Source organism: Ambystoma mexicanum, chromosome 12 (genome assembly GCF_040938575.1).
Source record: "Ambystoma mexicanum isolate Mex_15411 chromosome 12, UKY_AmexF1_1, whole genome shotgun sequence".
Taxonomy (NCBI): domain Eukaryota; kingdom Metazoa; phylum Chordata; class Amphibia; order Caudata; family Ambystomatidae; genus Ambystoma; species Ambystoma mexicanum.
This window is the reverse complement of record NC_090936.1, coordinates 455,433,382-455,446,251: the sequence shown is the minus strand read 5'-3', so window position 1 is coordinate 455,446,251 and position 12,870 is coordinate 455,433,382. Positions and strand designations below refer to the sequence as shown.

Here is a 12,870-nt window from a genome sequence, read left to right as displayed (position 1 = left end):
GACGCCCCTTTCCAGGGTTTGGTCATAGACCCCTTTGTGGTGGAGCATTACCACCCTGATTCCTATTGTGATGAGACAGAGCCTCAAGATGTAGAGGACCAGATGGGTGACCCTTATTATGGGGATGATGAAGACCAGGAGGAGGATGATTAAGCTGAAGCTTATAATATTGACTCCCCAGTTCCTAAAGACCCCCTGGTGCATGAATCACCTGTAGACAACCAACCCCTCCTTAATGAGGTGCTGGCTAAGGCGGCTGCCCACTTCAGTATTGACACACAAGGTGTTCAGGAAGACAGGGATTTCGCTGAGGAAATCCCAGGGGATAAGAAAGCTATTACTCAGGCTATCCCATTGCTAAAGTCCATCCAGCGCAGGATTGAACCCTCGTTGCAAACCCCGAATCTCACTCGAGCGGTTAATCCGCGGGTTGAGAAATTGTTCTGTGCCACGCCCTCCAATCCCCTGTACATTACGTGTCAATTAAAACCTGATTCCCTGGTCGTGACAACCATCAGGAAGAGGGCGGGCATCCCGCTTGCTTCCTTGGAAGCACCTCCTGATAAGGAGAGTAACCGTCTCAATGTCCTGGGAAGGAAAGTTGCCTCCACTGCAGCCTATCAGACAAGAATTGCCAACAGTGCCACCCTTTTGGCAAGCTACAATTGCCATCAGTGGGAGGAAGTGTCCGCCTTGGTTTTCTCCGCACCCGACCCCTTAAAGAGGCAGTTGGCCCAGGTGGTATCAGAAGGGAGATCTGTGTCAGGCTGCATGTTAAAGACTAACTTTGATGCAGCGGATAATGCGGGAAGGTAAATTGCAGCGGGCACTATTATCAAGCGTCACACTTGGCTTAGACAGTCTGGTTTCAAACCTGAAACAGTAGCAACCCTAATAGATATGCCTGTGAAGCCGAATGTACTATTCAGTAAGGCAGTTGTGGAAGCTTTGAAAACGGCAAAAGATGAGTACGAGACCCTGAAATCTCTTGGCCAACTCACCAACAAACCCTCTGGACAGAGGGGTAACAACAATTTTCACCGCTTTCGGGGCCAAAATTCCCAAAGGGGTTCCAATTATTACCAAAACCAGGGAACTTCATGGGGTAACAACCAATCCCAATCCTCACAGGGCTTCCCTAGAGGGCAGTGCAGGGGTCGCACACAGGGTAGAGGCAGCCCTGCCAGAGGTGGTAGGCCACCCAACAAGCAGTGACGTTCCGCTTCATGTCCCCTCCCATGCATCTCCAGTAGAGGGGCGCATTTCCACCTTCACCTTCACCCACGCATGGGAGGGGATCACTTCGGACAGATGGGGGCTGTCCACGGTGTCCAGAGAATACTGCATAGAGTTGCTAGGGCGCCCCTACGACCATCCTCCATGACAAAGAGTACACTCGCTGTAACATCAGAAGATCCTCCTCGAGGAGATCGCCATTCTGCTAGCAAAGGACGCCATAGAGGTCGTCCCGGTCAACCAGGTAAACAGGGGTATTTATTCAACCTTCTTCCGTGTGCCAAAAAAAGATCTGACAATGCACCCAGTATTAGATTTGCGCTCTGCAAACAAGTATGTCAAGCCACAAAAAATCTGCAGGACTACACTACAAGAGGTAATCCCTCTACTAAAAAGAGGGGATTACATGGCAACATTGGATATGAAAGATGTCTGTTTTCATATTTCAATGTTCCGAGCGCACAGAAGATTCTTGCGTTTCAAGATAGCCAACCAGCACTACCAATTCAAGGTGCTACCCTTCGGAATAGCCTCGCCTCCAAGGGTATTCACCCAGATTCTGGCAGTAGTGGCAGCACACCTACGCAGGGAGGCAATCTCAGTGTGCCCTTACCAGGACGACTGGCTCATAACAGGGGAGTCCCCCCTAATTTGCAGACTAAAAATCCAAAGAACCATCGACCTCCTCTTCCAATTGGGCTTCTTAATCAACGAGAAAAAGTCAAGCCTGGTGCCAAGCACCTCAAAACAGTTCCTAGGAGCTGTCCTAAATACCCAAGAGGGATTGGCCTTTCCATCAGAGGAAAGAATTCGAAATTTGTTACTGCAAATTGCTCAATATCAGGCCGGTCACCAAATATGCGTTTGCTAGGCATGATGGCGTCATGCATTTACCTGCTTCCCCACGCGCGCCTGCGCATGCGACCCATGCAGGAATGGTTGGCAATACAGTGGTCTCAGGCAAGTGGTCAGTGGAACGATCTAGTGGTCGTTTCGGCAATACTAGTACAGAGTCTTCGCTGGTAGACAAGAGATAATCTTACGAAGGGGGAACCCTTCTACGATCTAGAGATACAGGCTGTTGTCACAACAGACGCCTCCCTTGCAGGGTGGGGAGCTCACTACCTTCGCCACACAGCTCAGGGTCTCTCGTCTCACACGGTGGCTCAGAACCATATCAATCTGCTAGAACTTCTGGCAGTCTTCTAAGCGATTCAGGCATTCGAACCCCTCCTATCCAACCAGTCAGTGCAGATCTTAACAGACAGCACGACTGCAATGTTTTACTTAAACAAACAGTGGGGCACTCGTTTTCAAAATCTGTCCAAGTTTGCCCAGCAAATTTGGAAATAGGCACTCAAACAGAAGATTTACCTGTCATCCCAACATGTTCCGGTGGAGCTCAACTTGCTAGCAGACGCTCTGAACAGAGATCCCCTCCCAGAGGAACACGAGTGGCAACTACACAAAGAGGTCGTAGGAGACCTCTTCTCTCAGTGGGGTTTCCCCACTATAGACCTATTCGCCACAAGTGAAAACAGGTAATGCCCAAACTTCGCATCCAGGTTCCCTTAGCCAGACTCCAAGGGGAATTCCCTATGGATGAATTGGTCAGGGATATTTGCCTATGCTTTTCCACCAACCCCTCTGATGAGGAAAGTGGTGAACAAGATCCGCAGCAAACCGATGACGCTCATACTAGTTTCTCCTATGTGGGCGAGACAACCATGGTATCCACACCTGCGCAAACTGGTGGTGTGCGACCCCATCAGACTCCCGTGCCGGTACAACCTACTTTCCCAGCAATAGAGGTTAACAGTGCACCCTCAGCCCAACTCGATGAACTTGGCAGCATAGCTCCTGAAGTCATAGGGTTTGGCCACCTCAACCTTCCACAAAGATGCATGGACATCTTGAAAGAAGCAAGAAAGCCCAACACTAGACACTGTTACTTTCACAAATGGAAGCATTTTGTTATATGGTGCCAGACAAGGAATATCAACCCCTTAGAATGTACTCCATCTCATATTCTAAGCTATATGCTCCATTTGTTAGACACAGGGTTGGTATTACCTCCCTAAAGGTCCATCTGGTGGCCTTGTCAGCTTACACCACCTCACAGAGTAAACTCTTGTGGTGGAAGAACCCCTTATTAAAATATTCATGGAGGGAGTAAAGAGACTTCAGCCCCTAATTTCTAATCCGCCGCCAGGTTGGGATCTTAATGTGGTACTTGCTAAGCTCATGGGACCCCCCTTTCAGTAGATGCACAAATCTAGTCTAAAACACCTGACTTATAAAACTGCCTTCTTAGTGGCGATCAATTCTATACGAAGAGTAAGTGAAATTCAAGCTCTGTCAGTGCAGGATCTTTTCTTTTCTATTCATAAGGATAAACTGGTTTTGCCAACCCACCTTAGGTTCTCCCCTAAATTCATTTCTAAATTTCATGTAAACCAGTCTATCGAGCTACCAGCTTTCTTCCAGGAACCCAAAAGCTCAGCCGAGATAAAACTCCACACACTAGAAGTGAGGAGAGCGGTCCTCCACTACGTAGACAAGACCAGACCGCTAAGGAAAACTGATCAGTTATTTGTCTCCATCGCACCAGGCAAAGAAGGCGACCGCATTTCCAAGATCGCTATCTCTAGGTGGATAGTCCGTTGTATCCAACTGTGCTATTCCCTATCAGATAAAACTTTGCCTTTTACTCCCAGGACTCACTCTACAAGAGGCACAGGAGCCACTCTGGCATTCCTTGCAAATGTCGCGCTAGACAGTATTTGCAAAGCAGCTCTACATGGAGGTCTGTTAACACCTTTACTCAGCACTACTGCATTGACACTCATTCCAAGACAGATACACAAGTGGGACAAGCGTTTCTAAGACATTTGTTCGCTCATGACCCTTCTCACATCCCACCTCCTTCTTCTAACACTGTTCGCTAATCTATGCACAGCATGTGATTTAAGCAGATTTCACAAACATCAGAAGGGATGCATTACTCACCGTAATCATATTTCTGATGCTTGTATCTGCTTAGATTCACATGCGCCCGCCCTTACCCCCCTCTGAGAGAAGGTGCCTGGATGCTTGTGGTCTTATCTATCTTATCTGCTTGGATACTCTGTACTCACGCTACTCCTCATGCTACCTCATGTCAGAAAAAATACAATCTAAGGGTCCTACATGCGTGAGGGATCATCGGTATAGGGGACGTCACACTAGGGATAGTTTTACTGGCACACCCTGTTCGACGTCCCTTTTCGAATTTCGAAAAACAAACTGTAATACTCTGCAGCTTCCACTAGATGTCAGCCTATGCACAGCATATGAATCTAAGCAGATACAAGCATCACAAATACAGTTACGGTGAGTAATGTATCCCTTACTTTCTACATAAAAAGGTTCACTTACATGTAGGAGAAATAAAACTTCTGATGTTTGTTAATCTGCTTAGAATCACATGCTGTGCATAGGTCCGACATCCAGTGGTCACTGCGTAGTATTGCATTTTGTTTTTCGTAGTCGAAAAGGGGACGTCGACAAGGCGTGTCTGTAACACTATCCCTATAGTGACGTGCGTTGTGCCCACAATCCCTCACGCGTCGAGGTCCCTCAGATTGTTTTTTTCCGCCCAGCTACTGGTCGCCTTTATGCAGAGCTCCTCGAGAGACATTGCCAAATAGTTTCTTCGACCTTTGGTCGTTTGTTATTAATATCAATAACGTAAATCCCTCCCTCGACGCAGAGCCGTTTCTCCGCCGTGCAAGATCTTCGACGGAAGGACGAGTGGAGGGGATCCTTCGGCGCTGCCGAACACGTGGCCTGGCCTCGCCGGCCATACACAGTAGGGAGAGTGGGGTTTTGTGGTCTTTCTTTCTTCTCTTTAAGAATGCCTTTCTCTTTCCCCTCCCTCTCTTTCGAGGTCATAGTCACACTTATTACCCTCAGCTATGGAGAGGACACCATTTAGGTTTTGCCCGCTTTGCAAGGGTAAATATACCTGGAAGGATAAGCACAAACGGTGCAACCGTTGCTTACCCCTCGATCACCAGGAAGACGGCTGTGCGGCCTGTAAATTACTAAAGCCCAAAACTCTAAAAGACTGCAGGGTCAAAAGGTGGGCAGCCTACGCCATGTCTAGGCCTGACTCCTCGCCCGCCGCCGAGTGTGACGAGGACAGTGACTACACGGCCCCCGTAATGGAGGCTGTAGACCTCTCAAAGGAGCGTTCACGCTCCTCGTCGTCCGTCCCCGGCCCCGACAAGCCGGGCTCACGCCCAGCTTATGGGGATGAACACCCCGGCGACAAGGACGCACACGGAAAAACACCAAAGCACATACCCCCCGGCACACATTCGTCGAAGACGAAGACAGCCATAGCGCCAACGGGGACGCCGGGCCCACCGGCGTCTTCCGCCGACCGCAAGGGTCGTCAGCCCTCCCCACCACCGCTTCCGTGACAGGCGACTGGGCACTCCAAGAATAAGGGCGCTACCACCAAAACCTCCGGCGACGCGCATCGCAAGAGCGCTCACGTTGCCAACAAGGACTCGACGACCAAGGACTCAACGAGCAAGGACTCGACGGGCAAGGACTCGACGAGCAAGGTCTCGACGAACAAAGGCTCGACGTTACATAGCGCGACGGCGACCGATCCCTCGGAAGAGAGAATGATCGCTGAAAGCCTCGCGCGCATAGCATCTAAGGACGGCCAGAGACGTACGGCGAGTGAAACGCCGAAGACTGCGCACAAGGCCAAATATACGCCGAAAGCGCCGGAAAACAGATCAGGCTAGTTCCTGACGCTGACAGAAGGCCCTAGCCAGCAAGAAGGCTACTCAGAAGGCGAAGGCTCTCTTTCTTCGATGTTATGGGACAGAACCAGACAATTACAGGAGGAAGAAACTCCTTTTTCTTTCCCAGACCGTCCTAGCCGACCTCAGTGGACCTTTGAAAGGTTCCAGACCTGTATGGACAAACTAGACAGGTTCATGTCCATCCCAGAAGACAGGGCACCCAAGAGACCAAGGGAGGCACCCCTGGAGAGTCCAAGGGCTAAATACCAGAAGTTTTATAACCCCATACAGGAGGACATATACTCTTACAATCCCACTGATGAAGACACCTTCTTCCAGGAGGAAGATGAGTTCACCTATGTTGAGGACCAACAAGAAGAGGAAGGTTTTCACGAGAAAACTAACCTATGTGAGGAGGGATTCCAGGAAGACATAGGCGAGGGCGACCCAAATCCCTGGCAGTCACCGGCTAGGTCGACTGACACAGGCAGTAGCAGTATAGTCATCAGGTCTACTGAAACTACACCAGTAAGGAATCCTTTGCCTGTCGATGATCAACCCACCTTCAATGCACTGCTGAAGAAGGCAGCAGCACATTTCGAGATCGAAACTGGGGAGGTCACCCCAGACACCGATTTTGTGGAGAGGATTATCAAAGAAAAACCCCCCACTAGCCAGATTATACCCATCCTCGCCTCAGTTAAGAGACGTATTACACCTTCGCTTTCCACTCCTGCATTGGTGAGAGGGGTCAATCCGAGGATTGAGAAACTGTTCTCTCCCTCTCAGTCAGACCCATTATATATTAAGGGTCACTCAATCCCGGACTCCCTGGTCGTGACCAACACCAGGAAAAGGGCTGGAGTCCCACTATCTACCAGCGAGGCACCCCCAGATAAAGAGGGGAAGAAGCTTTATGCCCTAGCCAAGAGAATCACCACCTCTGCAGCATTCTCTACCAGAATCGCCAATAATAACACACTATTGGCAAGCTACGCCGATGCTCAATGGGCTAAGCTCAAACAGGACATCGAAGAAGTTCCGAACCCCTAAGGACTCGTTTACTGGCTACAGTTAACGAGGGCTCTCTGGTCAATCAAAGCATCGTCAAGAATACCCTCGATGCAGCAGAGACGGCTGGCCGCACTTTGGTACAAGGAATTTTACTGAAGCGTCACGTCTGGCTTCGCAATTCCGGTTTTAAGGCGGAAACACAAGCGTCCCTTATTAATAAACCCATAGAGGAGTCCAACCTCTTTGGGAAAGCAGTGGATGACGCGCTGGAGAACGCGAAGAAAGAATTTGATACAATAAAGACCTTAGACCAAATTTCAAAACCCCCTAACAGGCGGGGATTTGGTAATAAGCGCTTTTTTCGTGGACAACGCCAGCAACAAAACCAACAACAACAGTATTCTGCCAGCAACTACCAGGGTAATAGCGGCCAGTACAATCAAAGGGGTCAACGCCGTGGCAAGGGAAGAGGCCGGGGTTCCACCCCCAGAGGCTCCCAAGCCAACACCACCAAATGACGCGAAGATTCGCGTCCCCTCCCATGCAACGCCGGTCGGGGGCCGGTTAACATCCTTTCTTCCAGCATGGGAGGGAATAACATCAGACCGCTGGGTACTTTCCACCGTAGCCCGCGGCTACTGTATAGAGTTCAACAGTTCCCCAACATACAGACCCCCGAGGGGACGCCGCATGACACCAGAACACCTCGCCATCCTTCTCCAAGAAGTGGACCAACTGCTGGAAAAAGGAGCCATAGAGGTCGTGCCTCTATCTCAGGTAATGGAAGGTATTTATTCAGTGTACTTCCTTGTACCCAAAAAGGATCTAACCATGCGCCCTATATTAGATCTGCGCCCAGCGAACAAGTTTGTCAAACCCCAGAAGTTTCGTATGGTGACCTTACAGGAAGTGATCCCACTGCTATCACAGGGAGATTACATGACAACACTAGACATGAAAGATGCATACTTTCATATTTTAATGTTGCCATCGCACAGAAAATACCTCAGGTTCATGATAGAGGGCAAACACTACCAGTTCAGAGTGCTACCCTTCGGCATAGCATCTGCACCAAGGGTATTCACGAAAGTACTGGCAGTGGCAGCGGCCCACCTGCGCAGGTTATCCATCTCAGTATACCCTTACCTCGACGACTGGCTCATAACAGGGGATTCTTACGAGACATGCTTCTCAAACAGACCTTTTGTTCCAACTGGGCTTCTCCATCAACGAGAGGAAGTCCGGCTTAGACCCCAGCCAAGTCAAACAATTCCTAGGGGCTCTAATTCGAACAAAGGACGGCCTCGTCTTCCCCTCCAACGAGAGGGTCCAAAACATGCTGTTTCAGATCCCCCAATATGTGGCAGGTCGAGAGGTGACAGTGCGCAAAGGGATGCGATTGCTAGGAATGATGGCGTCGTGTATTTATTTGGTACCTCACGCGCGCCTGCGCATGTGCCCAATGCAAGAGTGGCTCAACAGCCAGTGGTGTCAGGCCAGCGGACAATGGGACGATCTAGTGGTGGTCTCGCAAGCCTTGGTTCTCTCGCTACGGTGGTGGACAAAGGAAAACCTGATAATAGGGAAACCCTTTGCCACACCCGCGGTGGAGGCCACTCTAACCACGGACGCATCCCTCACAGGATGGGGGGCTCACCTATCCCATCAGACTGCTCACGGAGTGTGGACTCCGAACGTAGCATCCAAGCGCATAAACCTATTGGAGCTACTGGCGGTGTTCAAAGCACTAAAAGCCTTCCAGGAACACCTACAAGGGAAGACAGTGATGGTCCTTACAGACAGCACCACAGCCATGTACTACATCAACAAGCAGGGGGGCACCCACCCTCCAGGACTGTCCAAGCTGTCCCAGAATATATGGAAGTGGGCTCTCAAACACAACATGTTCCTACTGTCACAACACGTACCAGGGGAACTCAATCTGCTAGCAGACGAACTCAGCAGAGACTTCCCCCTGCCCGAAGAGTACGAATGGCGATTGCATGAAGACATCGTCTTAGACGTCTTCACGCAATGGGGATTTCCGGAAATAGACCTGTTCGCAACTCTGGAGAACTCACAATGCCAAAGTTACGCCTCCAGGTACCCCCAGATCCAGTTCAAGGGGAACGGTCTGTCGATTCAATGGTCAGGGAAATTTGTTTACGCCTTTCCCCCGACTCCCCTTCTCAACAAAGTGGTGCACAAGATGCACCAGGAGCAAGTTACCATAATACTAGTGGCCCCAATGTGGGCCCGGCAGCCATGGTTCGCTCACTTGATGGAGATGTCCCTATCTCCCCCAGTGAAACTTCCCTGCCCGTACAACATGCTGTCACAGGACAAGGGCAGAACACTGCATCCATGCCCTCAGACCATGAACTTAGCAGCCTGGCTCCTGAGATCATAGAATTTGGACATCTACAACTCCCGCAGAGATGTATGGACATCCTCAGGGAAGCCAGAAAACCTAATACTCGCCACTGCTATTCTAGCAAGTGGAAAAGATTTGTCATCTGGTGTAGAGGTAAGAGCATCAATCCGGTTGACTGCTCTCCCACACACATTGTTCTGTACTTGACCCATTTACTGGATTCAGGTCTAGTGTTCAATTCCATTAAAGTCCACCTGGCGGCACTTTCTGCATACACCACTTCCCAACTTAAAGTGTTGTGGTGGAAGATACCAGTTATCAAGGCCTTCATGGAGGGGGTAAAGAGAATACACCCTCCGATAGCTAACCCAGCTCCCGGATGGGACTTAAATGTGGTACTTTCTAGACTCATGGGCTCGCCTTTTGAACCCATGCACAAGGCAACTCTTAAAGACCTCACTCTTAAGACTGCTTTCCTAATAGCTATCACCTCCATTAGGAGAGTAAGTGAACTACAGGCTCTTTCTGTTCTAGACCCCTTCGTAACAGTTCACAAGGATAAGGTGGTTCAACGCACACACCCAAGGTTTGCACCAAAATTCATCTCGAAATTCCATGTAAACCAGTCAATAGAACTACCAACGTTCTTTCAAAATCCTTCCAGCTTGGGAGAAAAAAGTCTGCATACACTAGATGTACGCAGAGCTGTCATGTTCTACATGGAAAGAACCAGGCCACTGAGAAAGACTAATCAGTTCTTTGTCTCGGTGGCAGCAGGAGGAGAAGGAGATGCAGTCTCAAAGTCCACTATATCTAGATGGATTGTTCAATGCATCACTCTCTGTTACACTCTTGCTAAGAGAGAACTACCCTTCAAGCCAAGAGCACATTCTACTCGAGGCACTGGGGCTTCCATAGCGTTCATTGCAAATGTTCCCCTTGAGTCCATCTGCAAAGCGGCTACCTGGAGTTCTGTGCACACCTTTCCAAAACACTACTGTCTAGATACACACTCTAAATCTGACTCCCAGGTGGGGCAGGCAGTATTAAGACATCTTTTCTCTACTGTTCCTTCTCATAACCCACCGCCAACTCCGGGTACTGCTCGCTAGTCTATGCACAGCATGTGATTCTAAGCAGATTAACAAACATCAGAAGACAATGCATTACTTACCGTAAAAGCATTTCTGATGGTTGTATCTGCTTAGATTCACATGCGCCCACCCTTCCTCCCCGCTTGGATGGAAGGAACATAGACACCTTTCTACATCTCTCTCTCTTTTCTGTACTCACTCACGTATAGAAGGCTCCCTCAGTGCAGAAAAAATACAAACAGAGGGACCTCGACGCGTGAGGGATTGTGGGTACAACGCACGTCACTATAGGGATAGTGTTACAGACACACCTGGTCGACGTCCCCTTTTCGACTACGAAAAACAAAATGCAATACTCCGCAGTGACCACTGGATGTCGGACTTATGCACAGCATGTGAATCTAAGCAGATACAACCATCAGAAATGCTTTTACAGTAAGTAATGCATTGTCATACAAAGTATACTATATATAAACTATAACTCTGTTTTGATATCCCGTTATTGAAAGTGATATCTGTATTGCCCTGCATCTCCTGAACCCCTCTCTCGCTTGAGAGCTTGGCCCTGATTACATAGCTGTCATTACCAGCATGTGATCTAAGACATGCTTAGGATACCTGTCCTAGCAATATCAGGAATCATACAATACATTTTTGTAATTCAGTTAAATTGCACATAATTAGGTCATGTCAATGTCATGCTGAAGTATTGCCTTTCCAATGGCTGTGATAATGAGACAGATGAGGTTGCTTGCCTGGCAGCAATGAAAGCTATTTCAAGAAAAAAGAGACTGGAATTTGTTGTGTGTGCACTTCGTTCCCTTGATTCCAGCTGGAAGGCCCGTCTGTAGGATGTCATCAAAAATAAAGGAGCAATTCCTTTAAAGGAATTGTTGTCACCAGATTTTTCAATCAAATAGGGAATTGAAATTAGATTTGTGTGTATAATTATTTGACAAATAATCAAGGGGACCTTGCTTTCTGTTACTGATTCCACAGATTAGATACAGGTTGGAAGAAAGTTATTATATGTTCAGGCTCATTTTTCCATGGGAACCCAGGGTTTGTGGAGGGTTTAAAACTGTCAATCATGCATGAAAACACAATTGTATCAACCAAAGGAGCATGTAGGAGGGCAGCAGGTAAAGCATAAGACTTTTACTGTTTGTTGTTAGTGTGACCTTTCAGATTGTAAGCCCTTAAACTGATGCGTGTACATTCAGAGTGAAAGCCCATGTTTGACTGCCTTCAATTATATGAAGACAGTTTGATATTTTCCTTGGAGAAACAGGTGTAGATCTAGCCTCCAAATTAGGGTGGTGTAAAATACCTCCCATTTCATGATCCAGTAGGATTCCATAGTCTTACTCCCTGCATTCATATACTGCACCTTGTTCCCCCAGATGCTTGCACTGATTCTGAGATTGCTTGATGTTTTTAGTTAGATATCTCTATGTAACCCCACTCTGGGAGTTACTAGTACTATAACGTGGGACATCTGAGAGTTGGTATGGGGCTCTGTTCCAGAAACGAAGGTCAGCATTGCCATCCAGGTGAATAACAGCCATTGTTCTGCCAGGTGTTCTGTATAAGATCAGAGTTGAAGTACATTCACTAGGAATAGCCTGTGAGAATGGGTAGGGCAATGAGGTAGTCTGATCTGGAGGTTGGAAGTAAATGCCACATAGAGTAAACACTTTCCCAGGTAAAACCTTGAGTTTCCTAGGCAAAATGGCAGTGTGTGCATCCTGGCCAGATGTGGGGATTTAGACAGTTTTGTCCTACTCCACATTCCAAAAGATATCTGTTGCTGAACAATTGGTGGGCCGGGAGGCCCCAGCTCAAATTTGGGATAAATGGAGGAGACCTACAGCTATTCTTCAGATTGTCATTTGGATCCAAGACCCCTATGAAGAGAAGCTGCCTGCTGAAGACCTTAAGGCTGCAGTTAAAGAAAACCTGTGTTCCCTAGAGGCAAGTCCCCACAAAGCCATTCCTCTCTGCTTCGATTTCCTGAATAAAGTGCTTACCATGTATGGCAATTCCTGGCCTGACAAAGCAGGAAGAAGGACATAGGACAAAATGGCCAAAGGACATGGATATAATTGCCTGGTACTGGCGATATGAGTATATCGTACTCAAAACAGCAGTATGCAATAAAATGCAAAATTACAAGTGGTAAAAACAGAAAACATGGTAGAACAATATCGACAGCCACCAACCCATACTTAACTCCCAATGTCAGGACGGGGTTCAGGTCATATTGAAAAGGTGGGGGTTCCTTTGATGTCAGTAAATGTGTTAATGTCTGCCCAAACTCATCTTCTTAAGGGTCTCCATCTGCCCAATG

At 48.3% G+C, this 12,870-nt stretch overlaps 1 protein-coding gene across 4 annotated transcripts in view; it reads left to right on the top strand.

Moving 5' to 3' along the window:
- The window catches only part of USP18 (ubiquitin specific peptidase 18), a 376,292-nt gene that overhangs the window by 338,659 nt on the left and 24,763 nt on the right, over positions 1–12,870 (top strand). The gene's annotated exons all lie outside the window — the stretch shown is intronic.